The 14,192-nt window shown below is 40.3% G+C and overlaps 1 protein-coding gene and 1 pseudogene across 1 annotated transcript in view; one reads left to right on the top strand and one right to left on the bottom strand.

Annotated features, from left to right (window-relative positions):
• LOC102869973 (monocarboxylate transporter 8-like) overlaps positions 1-14,192 on the top strand; it is a 498,665-nt gene that overhangs the window by 317,552 nt on the left and 166,921 nt on the right. The gene's annotated exons all lie outside the window — the stretch shown is intronic.
• Positions 10,356-11,428, bottom strand: LOC102864297 (annotated as a pseudogene).

Below are 14,192 nucleotides of genomic sequence, written 5' to 3'. Positions count from 1 at the left end.
GTCTCTCCACAACCTCGCCAGCATTTGTTGCTTGCTGTTCTGTTAAATTTTGCTAGTCTTACTGGAGTGAGATGATATCTCATGGCTGTCTTGATGTGCATCTCTCTCAGGGCTAGGGATTTTGAACATTTCTTCATGTGCTTGTTGGTCATCTGGATGTCTTCCTTGGTGAAGTGTCTTGAACACAATCTTAAATCATCCAGGAAGCATAAGAAGAAGATAGAAGATATACACAGAATTACTATACTGTAAAGAACTATTTCACATGGAAAAATTTCAGAAAATATAATTTGAACTAGAGCCAATGGTGATGAAGGATGGAGTTCAAGCTGCACTGAAGGCATTGGCAAAAGATAAGGCCCCAAGAATCAATGAAATACCAATTGACAGCTAATAGATGCAGCTCTGAATGTGTTCATCTGTTTATGTCAGGAAATGTGAAGGACAGCTTCCTGGCCAACTGACTGGAAGAGATTCCAATTTGTCCCCATTCGTAAGAAAAGTGATGCAACAGAATGTGGAAATCATCGAACAATATCATTTATATTTCATGCAAGCAAAATATTGTTGAAGAACATTTGAAAACCTCTAGAACAGTATATTAGCAGGGAACTACCAGAAGTTCAAGCTGTGTTTAGAAGCAGCCATGACACCAAGGATCATGTAGAAGTATTATGTCTATTTCTAAAAATAGAGTATTTGACACAATCGATGACTATATAGATGGAACTCATCTGATGGCCTATTCACGAGTCAGATTCATTATATCTGAGTAAAAATCATTGGAGAAACAATATAAGCTGTGAAAAGTAGGCCAAGTGTTGATTGTGGAACAGACATCAGCTGCTCATCTGCGGGTTTAAACAGAACAAAATTTTTAAAAAACCAACAAAGTTTGACCTTGAGTCTATCCCACCTAAATTTAGATCATCACAGGAACACATTTGAGGCCTTGCACACTAATGAGGGAAGAGCAGATGAGCTATGGGAGGATATCAAGATTATCGTTCATGGGGTTCAACGTAAGAAAAACAATCAACATAATCCACCATATTAACAAAGCAAATAAGAACCATATGATTTTAGTAATCGATGTAGAAAAGGTATTTGGGGAAATGACAACCTCTTCAACAAATGGTGTTGGCAAAACTGGATTGCTACCTGCAGAAAATTGCATTATTCTCCATAGCAAGACCATGGAAACAGCCCAAACTTTCAGCCACAATTGAATGGATTGAGAAATTATGGTATATTCACATAATGGAATACTATGCAGCATGCAGGAGCAATGATTTTGTAAATTACTACCTAATTTGAGAGGAATTAGAGAGCATTATGCTAAATTAACTAAGTTTCATAAAAACAAATACTATTATTATAGAACAAATGTGAGGATCCAAGGAGGGGAGGGGGAGCAGAGGAGTAAAGATGGGGAGGGGAGGATGGATTAAATCATAAGGTTACACAATTTAATGGTTGGAGGGAGGGGCGGGTAAAGGGAAAGGGAAAGATCCGGTATGGGGAGGAAATGTATATGAGCTTTTTAAGTAAACCAGTATGAAATAAATAAATTTGAAAAAGCTTTTATAGGAGATAGGACTGGGGCGTCTCTGGGGTTGTAGATTACCTTCATCTGGGGGTCCTTGCTTCTGCGGCTGTGAGGCCATCCCAGGGGCCAAGCAGGACAAAAGACTTTAGTGTGAAGAACTTTGTGCACAGGGGATAATTTTCTTGGCTCCCTGCGACACAGAACTGACCAGCAAGCTTCTGCATATAGGCAGCTCAGGAAGGTGTCTGAACTCCCACCACACCAGAGAAAAAGGAGCACATCAAGCTGACTAGAAAAGTCAGGAGAGGTGGGGACTCTGTGTGGAGAGTAAATACTGTCCATTGCCTATGGGGAGATAAAACTGAGGTTTGTAGATATTTCCATCTGGAGGCCCTTGCTTCTGTGGCTTTCAGGGCCATGCCATGGGAAAAACAGGACAAGAGATTTTAGTACACAGAACTTCAGGCAGAGGGAAGGGATTTTTGTAGCTCTCTGGGAGAGAGAGCAGCTTTGACTTGAGACCACCTGCACTCTAATCTCCCGCTACTCCAGAGACAAAAGAAGACATTAAGCTCTAGGAGAAAAGGTGCATAAGGAATTGCTTGAGTAGAGGTCTCACACCACTTAGCCACTTCATATATGAAGGAGGCCTATAGAGTTGATGTCAGGGAGAAATTCCTACAGGACTGAAGTGCAGAACAGAAAGAACCTCAAGGACATTAAGAAAGACAAATTTCTTTTTCCAGTCAAGTGAACACCTCACCACAATTTAGCTTGGCAACTAACTATTGTTGTTGCTGTAGTTGATTGCTGTCAAGTTGAGCATGACTCATAGCAACTCTATGAACAAAAGGCCTGGAGACTTTCTATAATGATCATAATTTATCAAAGTTCATAGAGTTTGGAGAGACATATTGTTTAGGAAGTGAATGTCACTCCTACTGGCAACTAACTAGTGACATTATAAAAGCAAGAATCACCAACAACTTTCACAGACACAATAGAAAAGGCCTACCACTTATCAAGAAAAACTTCTCATAATGTCAAGAAAGCAGCAGGCAGCTTCAAACACCATGGGGGGTAAAAACCAAATTAAATCTTCTCTCTCTCTCTCTCTCAATCTCTCTCTCTCTCTCTCTCTCTCTCTCTCTCTCACACACACACACACACACACACACACACACACTATCAGAGACCTCATGAACACCCCAGAGTCAAGAAGGCAAATGATATGTGTTGATATGGAGACCTTTGAACAGCTATGAATGAAATTACAAATGATGGAAGAAACAGTAGAAGCCACAGATAAATGAAATAACATAGAGATAGAGAACCAGAAAGAATTTATTGCTGAAGAGTTAATTGAACAGCTATGGAAGAAGGTGCTAATAATGGAATAAGCAATGGAAATCAACAAGAAAGCAAATGTCCAGAGACACAGAGCCAGAATAAATATATTGATGAGGAGAAATTGCTAAAATAAGGAAGAAAATGCAGAAAAAAAAATGGAAGAAAGAATTGAAACTATAAAGAGATACAAGAACTTAAAAAAATTATCACAAGAGGGTAGAGAAAATAGTGCAACAATGAATGAATGGAAACCCAAAATCTTTGTAAATGTTCATTAACATTTAATAAAATAAATAAGAGAAAAATCATCACAAGATAGAGTACTACCAACACAGTAATAGAAATAACAGAAAGGAATGAAAATGCAATCCAGAACATTAAGCCTTAAGTGACAGAAGTGTCCAACATGTTGGAAAGGAAAGAAGTAGGGGAAAAAAGTAGAACAGAAGAGATGGAGCAGAGAGTCAGTCAGCTGGAAGACAAAAACCTCAATGGAAACATACTAGAAGAAAAATTAGAGATGCAACAAAAAGAAAATACTAGAATTATGTGGGATGATATCCAAAATAATAACATATGTATCACTGGAATTCCCAGAATATTAGAGGGTTAAGGAAATCACTAAGAAAATTGTGGAACAGGTAATAGAAGAAAGTTTCCCAGGTATTATAAAGAACGAGGAAATCCACATTCAGGAAGCTCAGCAAACACCAAATAGATTAGATAGAAAAAGGAAAACATCAAGACATATCATAGTAAAATTCTCCAAAATGAAATATAAGGTTAGAATAATGAAAGCAGCATGAGGAAAACAAAGAGTCACCTACAAAGGAAAATGGAGAGCATGATACTAAATGAACTGTTTCATAAAGACAAATTCTGCATAGGACCATTATTGTAGAGCATGTATGAGAACCCAAGCGGGGGGATGTGGGAGGTGTGTGTTTGCTTAAATAGTAAATATAGTGTTACACAATTTGGTGGGTGGAGGGAGGGACTGAAAAAGAAAGGGTCATGTAAGAAAAACAATGTATATGAACTTTATGAACTTTGTATGTAAACCAGTATAAAATAAATTTTTTTAAAAAATAGAATATAAATAAACAAGCGTTTAAAAATATTAAAGGAATATAATTATGGTACATCCACACAATGGAATACTACACAGCATGCAGGAGCAATGATTTTGAAAATCACTACCTAACTTGGGAGGGACTGGAGAGCATTAAGCTAAATGAACTTACTCAGTTCCATAAAGGCAAATGTTGTATAAGACCATTATTTTAGAACATGTATGAGGATCCAAGTTGGGGGGGGTGGGAGCAGAGGGGTGAGGATGGGTGGGAGAGTGGTGGTGGTTAATCATAGGGTCACACAATTTGAGGGGTGGAGGGAGGAGTGTGTAAAGGAAATGGAAAAGATCCATTGTCAAAAACAATATATGTGAAATTTGTAAGTAAACAAATATAAACTAAAAATTTTCTTTTAAAAAATAATATCATCCATGAAGAATATAAAAAGTGATTACAAAAAAAGGAGAAAGAAGAAAAGACCAAGATTGATTTCAGAAGAAATTGAATGTTGCATTAGTGCTCTGAGAAGCCAAAGCAAAGGGAAGAAATCAAGAAGTTATAGAGCCAAACAGATGTTTTCAAAGGGCAACTTGGAAGACAAAGCAAAGTATTATAATGAAATATGCAAAGAGCTGGAGCTGGAAAATCAAAAAGGATGAACTCACTTGGCATTTCTTAAGCTGAATGAACTGAAGAACAAATTCAAGCCTTGAGTTGCAATACTTAAGGATACTGTGGGCAGAATATTGATGGCCCAGGAAGCATCAAAAGAAAATTAAAGGAATACACAGAGTCATTGCACCAAAATAGAATTGACTGACACAGAAGAATTTAATGAAACAACACTTGATCAAGAGGCAATGTTGATAAAGGAAGAAATTCAGGCTGCTCTAAATGAATTAGCAAAGAGCAAGAACCCAGGAATTGATGATATACCAATTGACATGTTTCAACAAACAGATGGACGTGCTTAAAACTCTGTGTCAAGAAACCTGGAAGACAACTACCTGGCAAACTGACTGAAAGAGATACATGTTTATTCCCATTCAAAAAAAAATTGATGATCCAATAGTGTCAAAATTATTTAACAATATCATTAATAATACACACAAGCAAGATCTTGCTGAAGATTATCCAAAAATGACTGGAAGAGTACATTCATAGATAACTGCCAGATGTGCAAGCTAGGTTTAGAAGAGGCTGTGGCACTAGGGACATTATAGCCAATGATAGATGGATCTTCAGTCACAAAAGTTCAGTCCTGCAGCAGAAGCTCAAGTCAAGGTACTTCTCCAAACCATCTGAGATAGAAACCCTTCCCTAATACTAGTACCTGGAATTTGGACTTAGAGACTCCTAAACTCAAGAGAGACTGGCCAGAGCATAAACAAGGAAAAGCAGCATGAGGCATGAGGCATGAGGTATCACCGAACTACAGAAGGCATGAGATATAAGCTATCATATCAAAGCCTGGATAGGGGGAGGGAGGTGTTGAATGGGGTAGGCAGGAGCGTAAGGAGATGTTGTTGGAGCAGGGAAAAGGATGGGTTAAGACACACGTACCAAGGGTGGGGAGCAACACTGAATCTATTTGTGTTGTTGTTGTTGTTGTTATGTGCCGTCGAGTCGCCTGCGACTCATAGCGACCCTATGTACAACAGCCCTAAACTCCGCTCTATCCTGTGCCAATCGCACTGTCTCTGACACTCCCATCCCAATTATCTCAGTCACTGAATCAATCCACCTCATAGAGGGCCTTCCTCTCCTGCGCCGTCCCTCCACCCTCCCAAGCATGAGGTCCCTCTCCAAGGACCGGTCTCTCCTCACTACATGTCCGAAGTAAGTTAGACAGAGCCTCAGAATCCTTGCCTCCAAGGAGCCACCCGATTTAACCCTCTCCAGGACAAAAATACCGTTCATTTGCTGCTTTCTGTAAAAGTATTTTCTGTCAGATACAGTTCTAAATCTGAGCTTTCAAATTAAGACAGACTAGGAAGAAGGATTGGCCATCCACTTCCAAAATTGCATGCCTTCGAAAACCCTGTGCACAGTAGAGCACACTTAGATAAGCAGATATGGCAACTGAGGCTGAGCCCTTAAATATGGAAACAAGAAGAAGGAATAGTTGTAAGCAGACACTATTGATTGGAACATAGAATGTGAGAAGTATGAATGTAGGAAAATTAGACATTGTTAAGAAAGAAATGGAACACATAAATATTGACATACTAGGTATTGGTAAAGTGAGATGCATTGGCATGGGACATTTGAATCAATCATATGACCTACTATGCCAGAGATGAAAAGGTGAAGAAAAATGGGGTTGCTTTCAGAGTTTGAAGTCATTTCTAGATCCATCCATATAATGTGAGTGACAGGATTATATCCACCCATATACAATAAAGACCTGTTACTATAACTATCATTTAAATATATACATCAACAATTAGAGCCCAAAAGGAGGAAATAAAAGATTTATCCCAACTTTTTCAGTCAGAAATCAATCACATATGCAAGCAAAACGCATTAATAATAATGGGTGAATGGAATGCAAATGTTGGGAACAGGAAAGGATCAGTAATTGAAAAGCATGGTCTTGGTGACAGAAATGGGCTGGAGATAGAATGATAGAATTCTGAACAATCAATGACTTATTTATTGGAAGTACTTTTTGTAAGAAACATAAGTGCAGACTATACACATGGATTTCACCTGATGGTATGCATAGGAATCAGATAGATTACATTTGTGGAAAGAATCACTGGAGAGTCACGATCAGCTATGAAAATGAGGCCAGGTGCTGATTGTGGAACAGCCCATCAACTACTCATATGCAAGTTAAAGCTGAAGCTAAAGAAGGTTAAATTAAATCCAAAGGAACCAAAATTTACTTTGATTCTATTCCACCTGAATTTCAAAACCATTTCAGGAACAGGTTTGAGGCCTTGAACAATAATTAAAGAAGACCAGATGAGCTGTGGGAGGATATCAAGAATATCATCCAGGAAGAAGAAAGGGGAGGAAGACAGAGGAGGAAGATAGATGTCAAACGACACTCTGAATATTTCACTAGAGTGCCAAGAAACCAAAGCAAAGGGAAGAAAACAAGAAGTTAAAGAGCTAAATTTCAAAATACAGTGCAGGAAGATAAAGCAAAATAATATAATTAAATGTGCAAAGAGTCATAAAATCAAAAGGGCCGAACTCACTCAGCATTTCTTAAGCTGAAGGAACTGAAGAACAAATTCAAGCCTCGAGTTTCAATACTTAATGATGCTTTGGACAGAATATTAAATGATTCAGGAAGCATTAAAAGAAGATGGAAGGAGTATACAGTCATTGTACCAAAAGGAATTGACAGACACAGAAGAATTTCATGAAACAATGTATGAGCAAGAGCCTGTGGTGAAGAAGTTCAAGCTGCTTTGAAGGAATTGACAAACAACAAATCCCCAGGAATTGGCAACATACCAATTGGCTTATTTCAACAAACGGACACTGCCCTGGACGTGCTTACCAAATCATGTCAAGAAATCTGGAAGACAAAAACTGACTGGAAAAGATTAATATTTGTTCCCATTCCAAAGGAAGGTGACCTGATGTAGTGCAGAAATTACTGAACAATATTATTAATATCACATGCAAGCAAAATCCTGCTGAAAATTATCCAAAAATGACTGGAACAGCACATCAAAAGAGAATTGCCAGGGAAGAACTCCAGATGTAGAGGCTAGATTTAGAAGAGGTTGTATAGCCAATGTTACATGGATCTTGGCTGGAAGCAGAGAGTACCAGAGGAATGTCTATCTGTGTTTCATTGACTATGAAAAGCTGTTTGACTATGTGGATCACATCAACCTGTGGCTAAGTCTGAGACGAATGGGAATCCCAGGATACTTGATTGTGTTTATGTGAAAGTTATCCTTGGACCAGGAAGCAGAGGAAACACTGCAAAAAAATCAAGAAGGGTATATACCAGGGATGAGTCCTATCTGCATACATTTTCAATCTGTACGTGGAACAGATCATCTGGAAGGCTGGTTCTATGAGGAGGAAAGTGGCATCAGGATTGGAGGAAGACTCATCAACAATCTGTGTTATACAGATGACACAACCCTGCTTGCTGAAACTGAGGAGGAACTGAAGCACTTGCTGCAGAAGGTCAAGGACTGCAGCCTTCAATATGGATTGAAGTTCAACATCAAGAAACAAAGATTTTCACCACTGGACCAATTGGCCACATCATGATAGACAATGAAGAGATTGAGATTGTTAACAGTTCTTGGCTTGTGCTTGGCTCCACAATCTACACTCTTGGTACCAGCAGCCAGGAAATCAAAAGACGAATTGCATTGAGAAAGTCAGCTGTCAGGGACTTCTCCAGAGTACTGAAGTGCAACAATGTCACTCTGGAGACTAAGGTGTGCCTGATTCAGGCCTCGATGCTTGAAATTACTTGCTATGCCTTAGAAAGCTGGACAATGACTAGGGATGATAAAAGGAGACTTAATGTCTTTGAGCTGTGGTGCCACAGAAGAGTGCAAAGAGAACAAACAAGTCCAACCTAGAGAGGGTGAAACCAGGCTGCTCCTTGAAGATAAGGACTCTAAAGCTCCATCTGACATACTTTGGGCATGTTCTAAAGAGAGACCAGTTCTTGGAGAGAGACATCATGCTTGGAAGGGTGGAGGGACACCACAATAGAGAAAGACCCTCATTGAGGTGGATTGACTCAGTGACTGGGGTAATGGGAATAGGTGTGTCAGAGATAATAAGAGTGGCTCAGGAAAGAGCATGATTCAGAGCTGTTGTACATAGCATAGCTATGAGTCACAAGCGACTCAAGGGCACATAACAACACCAGCTGAAAGCACAGAGTACCAGAGGAATGTCTATGCACTGACTTTGTAAAGACATTTGACTATGTGAATTACAACAATTCTGTTTAACCTTGAGAAGAATGGGAATCCCAGAGCACTTAATTCTGCTCTCATGAAACCTATACTTGGACCTGGAGGTAGTTTGTCAGAATAGAGCGAGGAAACATTGCATGGTTCTAAATCAGGAAAGGAGTAGGGATGCATCCTGTCTCCATACCTTTTCAATCTATACTCAGAACAGATAATTTCAGAGGCGGGACTTTATGGGAAGGAGTATAGTAGCAGTATTGGAGGAAGACTTGTTAACAACCTGCATTAAGCAAATGATACAACCTTGCTTGCCGAAATGGAGGAGGATCTGAAGCATTTGCTGCAGAAGGCAAAGGACTGTTGTCATCTTCAATATTGATTTCAGCTTACCATCAAGACACAAAGTTTCTCACCATGGGGCCAATTGGCAGCACCATGATAGATGGAGAAGAGATTGAGGTTGTTAACAATTTCATCTTGCTCAGCTCCAAAATCAACACTCTTGCCATCAGCATTCAGTAAATCAAAAGACAAATTGCTTTGGGGAAGTCTACTATCAAGGACCTCTCCAAAATACTGAGGAGTAATGATGTCAGTCTAGAGTCTAAGGTGCACCTGATCCAGGCCATGGTCTTCACAATTACATACATCAGAGAGCTGGACAATGACTAAGGTGGTAGAAGAAGAATTGATGCCTTTGAGTTGTGATGCTGGAGAAGAATATTGAACATACATATAGTGGACTGCCAGGAGAACAAATAGGTCTGTCTTGGAGAGGGTGAAATCAAGTTTCTCCTTGGAGGCAAAGATTTTGACACTTTGTCTCACATACTTTGGGCATGTGGCCAGTAGGGACCAGTCTTTGGAGAACGGCATTATGCTTGGAAGAGTGGAGGGACAGGACATTAGAGGAAGACCCCAGATAAGATGGATTGACATGTTAACTGGGGCAATGGGATTACGCGTGTAACAGTTATTGAGACTGGCTCAGGATAGGATAGGGTTCAAAGCTGTTGTACATAGGGTCACTATGAGTCACAGATGAGTCAATGGAACATAACAGCAAGAGGAAATTGAGAACCTCAACAATGTTATAAAAGTTTAAGCAAAAAAAAAAAAGTTTAAGCAATTGAATCAGTAATAACTCCCAATAAAGAAAAGTCCAGCACAAAATTACTTCACTGGTAAACTCAAGGTGTTTTTTTCCCCCACATTTAGCATTTTTATTCAATTTTCTAGCAAACAATTTACATACCTGCCCCCCTTCCTTTAGGTCAGTTTGGCAATTTTCCAAAATCAATTGTTTAAAGAGAAGCTTTGGTCAAAAATGGAATCAAATGGGCCAGGGGGATAAATCTTTGCTGCTTTTAAAATATCAACACTTTCACAATTCTATTCTCACACACATCACGGGTGGGGAGGCAGGCAGCTACAGCTGGTCATGCTGGCTCAGTCTCCGAGGTTTGCTCAGCTTCACATTATTCAGACGCCCTGGATGGAAGACTCCAAGGTCTTGAAATCCCAAATTGTCATGGCTCCATCGATGCCAATAGTGCAGAATTTACCACAGTCTTGCTTGTCCGTCTCATAAATGGACACCTGAGTGATGCTATTCTGGTGCAGCGTCTCCAAAGCCGTTTTGCAGTCCTCGGTGGTGGCCCGTTTGTCCATGTGGTGGAACCTTTCCATGGCCGACATGTTGCGCTGGATGCTCTGTTTCAAAATGTCCAGTTTGGAGACGAAGGTCAAGCAGCCACGGTTATCATAGTTGAAGAGCATTGGGCAGCAGTCATGGCCAGCGGCCACGACGCTGTTCTCCGACACAAATGACACGCTCAGGAGGGGCAGGAACTCCGTCTTCAGAGTAGGGATCTGCACGCTTTTGGAGGCATCGGCTATGAACACGGTGCTGTTGTGGCTGACCCAGGCCAGGCGGCTCCCACTGGTGGAGAAGCTGACGCCGTGGACCCAGCCCCCCGTGCCACTGCCACCAAACTCGGACATCAGCTGGCCAAAAGGCATCTTGCTGCCCCATGGTGTACTGGCTGGCTTTTCACCCACTTCTTTAATGTAGGCAGAAAACACCCTGCACTTGAAGTGGCAGGAGCCTGCCGCCAGCAGAACGTTGTTGGGATGCCAGTCCAAGCTTAGGACCATGGAGCGGATGGGCTTCTTAATGTGCTTGCTGACCCACCATCGTTTTCGGACTCGAAGTAGCAGACGGAGATAAGCCGTGCCCCGCTGCCCACGGCGAACTTGTTCTCCAGCGGGGACCACTTCAGCAATGTGGCTGCCCAGTTGATCCGCAGGATCACCAGGGTGGGCTTCCAGATGCCATCCTTCTGACTCCAGACGTAGGCATTGCGGTCTGCCCCACAGGTGACAATGCGGTCGCTCTTGGGGGCTCATTCAATGCCTGTGATGTGTCCGTTGTGTTCCTTGAGCTCATGAGCTTTCCACCCACTGGCTCCCGTTCTTCTTGTAGATGTGGACTTCATGATTATTTGGGCTCAGGGCAATCTGGGTGCGATCCCGATTCCAGGCATGGCAAGTGATTGGCTCGAGCAAAAACTGATGCAGGGACATTCTTCTTAGTGTTCTCGGAGGATGAAAAGCTGGGATCGGGGCTGTCCGGGCGGGCACGGAGAGGAGAATTCGCGGACTCTGGTCAGTCAACGCGAACAGCCTCCGGAGGGCCTCAAACAAGTATTTTAAGAACAATTAACACCAGTGTTGCTCAAACTCATAAGGAGAAAATTCTTAACTCATGGAATGAGTCCAATAAAGTCATTTTAATAAAAGAACACAAATTTGGTTTTTTAATAATTGTAATTACTATTAAAATGTAATGCTTATTTTTATAAGACTAAAATTCTTTTGAATATTGATGGAGGGGAATCCTCAACAAAATATAGACAAAACAATAAAGCAAAACAAAAAACCAAATCCATACACAAACAAGCATATTAAAAGGACTGTCCATCATGAACAAGTGAGATTTTTTCCCCAGAAATGCAAGAGTTAAAAATTAGAAAGTGAACCAATGCATTAATAGAATGTTATAATTTTGATGACTGTAGCTCACTTGACCTAGGTCAATCACCTCATATGCATGTGAGGACTGAAAAATGAAAAATAATAGATACTTTAGAGTTGTGGTGTTGGCAAATATTGAATACACCAGACTGTTGTTGTGTACCATAGAGTGAGAAACAACCCATAGCTGACCTTCTGGAGGGTTTTCAGAGTCAGTTAATCGCAAGGTAGGAGATTGCCCATCATTCTCCTGAGGAGCAGCTGGTGGCCTCAAACCTCATGCCTTTGGGATTGCAGTACAGATTCTTGCCACTGGACCACCAAGAATAAATGTATCTTGGAGGAAGTATAAACAGAATGCTCTTTAGGGTAGGGGATGGGAAAATATTTGACATGACAACAGGAGGCACCAATTGCTGAAGAAAGACATCATGCTTGGTAAAGTAGAGAATCAGTAAAAAAAGAAGAGACCCTTAAAGACATGTTTGAAAGACTGGGCTCTCAAGCAGTAACTATGGTGAGAATGTGGCAAGACTGAGATAGATGTTAGATAGATAGATAGATAGATAGATAGATAGATAGATAGATAGATAGATAGATAGCTATCTTGAGATATATATCTATGTTGATCTATCTATATCTATGTGGTGTTGTTGTTGTTGTTGTTGTTAAGTGTCTTCGAGTCATAGATGACTCATAATAACCCTATGAATGAAAGACCTGAACAATTATACAACTTTCATCATTTCTCCAGGTTCATAGAGTTTCCAGAGGTAGGCTATTTTGGAAGTGGAGGCCACGCCTTCTTCCAAGCTTGTTTTAATTGGGAAGCTCCACCAAACACTGTCCAACATGGCTAACCATTATCGCATTTGACACATCAGTGTCACAGTGTTTAGCATCACAGCAACCACGAGTTACCTCTTTACAGCAAATGGACAGACCGGTGCTATACCACTTAGAAGAATGCTTCACCAGAAACAATTAAAACCAGGCCTGAGGGCCACAGATTAAAATCACCCACCTTTAGTTGAAATCAGTTAAGTGGAGAAACGACAACCTTTTTAACAAATGGTGTTGGCAAAATTGGAAAACTATCTGCAGAAGACACAAGCAAGATCCACACCTTACTCCATACACAAACACCAACTCTAGGTGGATCATGGAACAAGGACTATAAAGTTCATTAAAGAAAAGCTTGAAAGAACTCCAGAAGTCCTAATCCACAACATAAACAGTCTTCCAAGTATCCTGAAAAATCTACAACCAGGAGAAGATAAAATAGATGAATGGGACCTTCTAAGAATCAAATCCCTATGCACATCCAAAAACTTCTCCAACACGGTAAAAAGGGAAGCCACAGACTGGGAAAAAGTATTTGGCAATGACATGTCAGAACAGGGACTCATATCTAAAATTTATAAAATACTTGAGCACCACAACAAGATAAAGGTAAATAAATTATATCTAGAATTTATAAAATACTTGAGCACCACAAGATAAAGATAAATAATCCAATTGAAAAATGAGCAGAGAATATGAACAGACACTTCACCAAAGATATTCAGATAGCCAACAAGCACATGAAGAAATGTTCAAAATCCCTAGCTCTAAGAGAGATGCACATCAAAATGACTATGAGATATCATCTCACCCGGTCAGAATATCAAAATTTAACAGAACAGCAAGCAACACAGGCTTGGCGAGGTTGTGGAGAAACTGGAACCCTTATTCATTGTTGGTGGAAGTGTAAAATAGTGCAACAACTGTGAAAGGCGGTGTGACACTTTCTCAAAAATTTGCAAATAGAGATACGATTTGACGAAGCAATTCCACTACTGGGAATATACCCCAAAGACAAAGAAACCATAACTGACACCCAAGCAGATATATGCACACCAATGTTTATATTGCGGCTTTGTTCCCAATAGCAAGGAGTTGGAAACAACCTATGTGCCCATCAACAAATGAATGGATAGAAAAGCTCTGGTATATGCACACAATGGAATACTATGCTGCATTGAAAAACAAGGAACTCATGCAATATTATTCAAAATGTGTACAGGAGGATATTATGCTGAGTGAATTATCTCAGTCACAAAAGGACAAATACTGCATAGTGCCACTGTTGTAAAACAGGACTGACACTGGTGTTGGGAGGATACTGAGGAAGATGGGATGAATAATGTACACTGCATTGAAACAGATGAGGGAGGAAACTCTTTAAAAGGGATATGTGATTAGGTATTATTGTCATGACAGGAGTTCAGAATG

Source organism: Elephantulus edwardii, unplaced genomic scaffold (assembly GCF_000299155.1).
Source record: "Elephantulus edwardii isolate Elephantulus edwardi_28Jun2011 unplaced genomic scaffold, EleEdw1.0 scaffold00343, whole genome shotgun sequence".
Lineage (NCBI taxonomy): Eukaryota > Metazoa > Chordata > Mammalia > Macroscelidea > Macroscelididae > Elephantulus > Elephantulus edwardii.
This window is presented reverse-complemented; position numbering and strand designations above follow the sequence as displayed.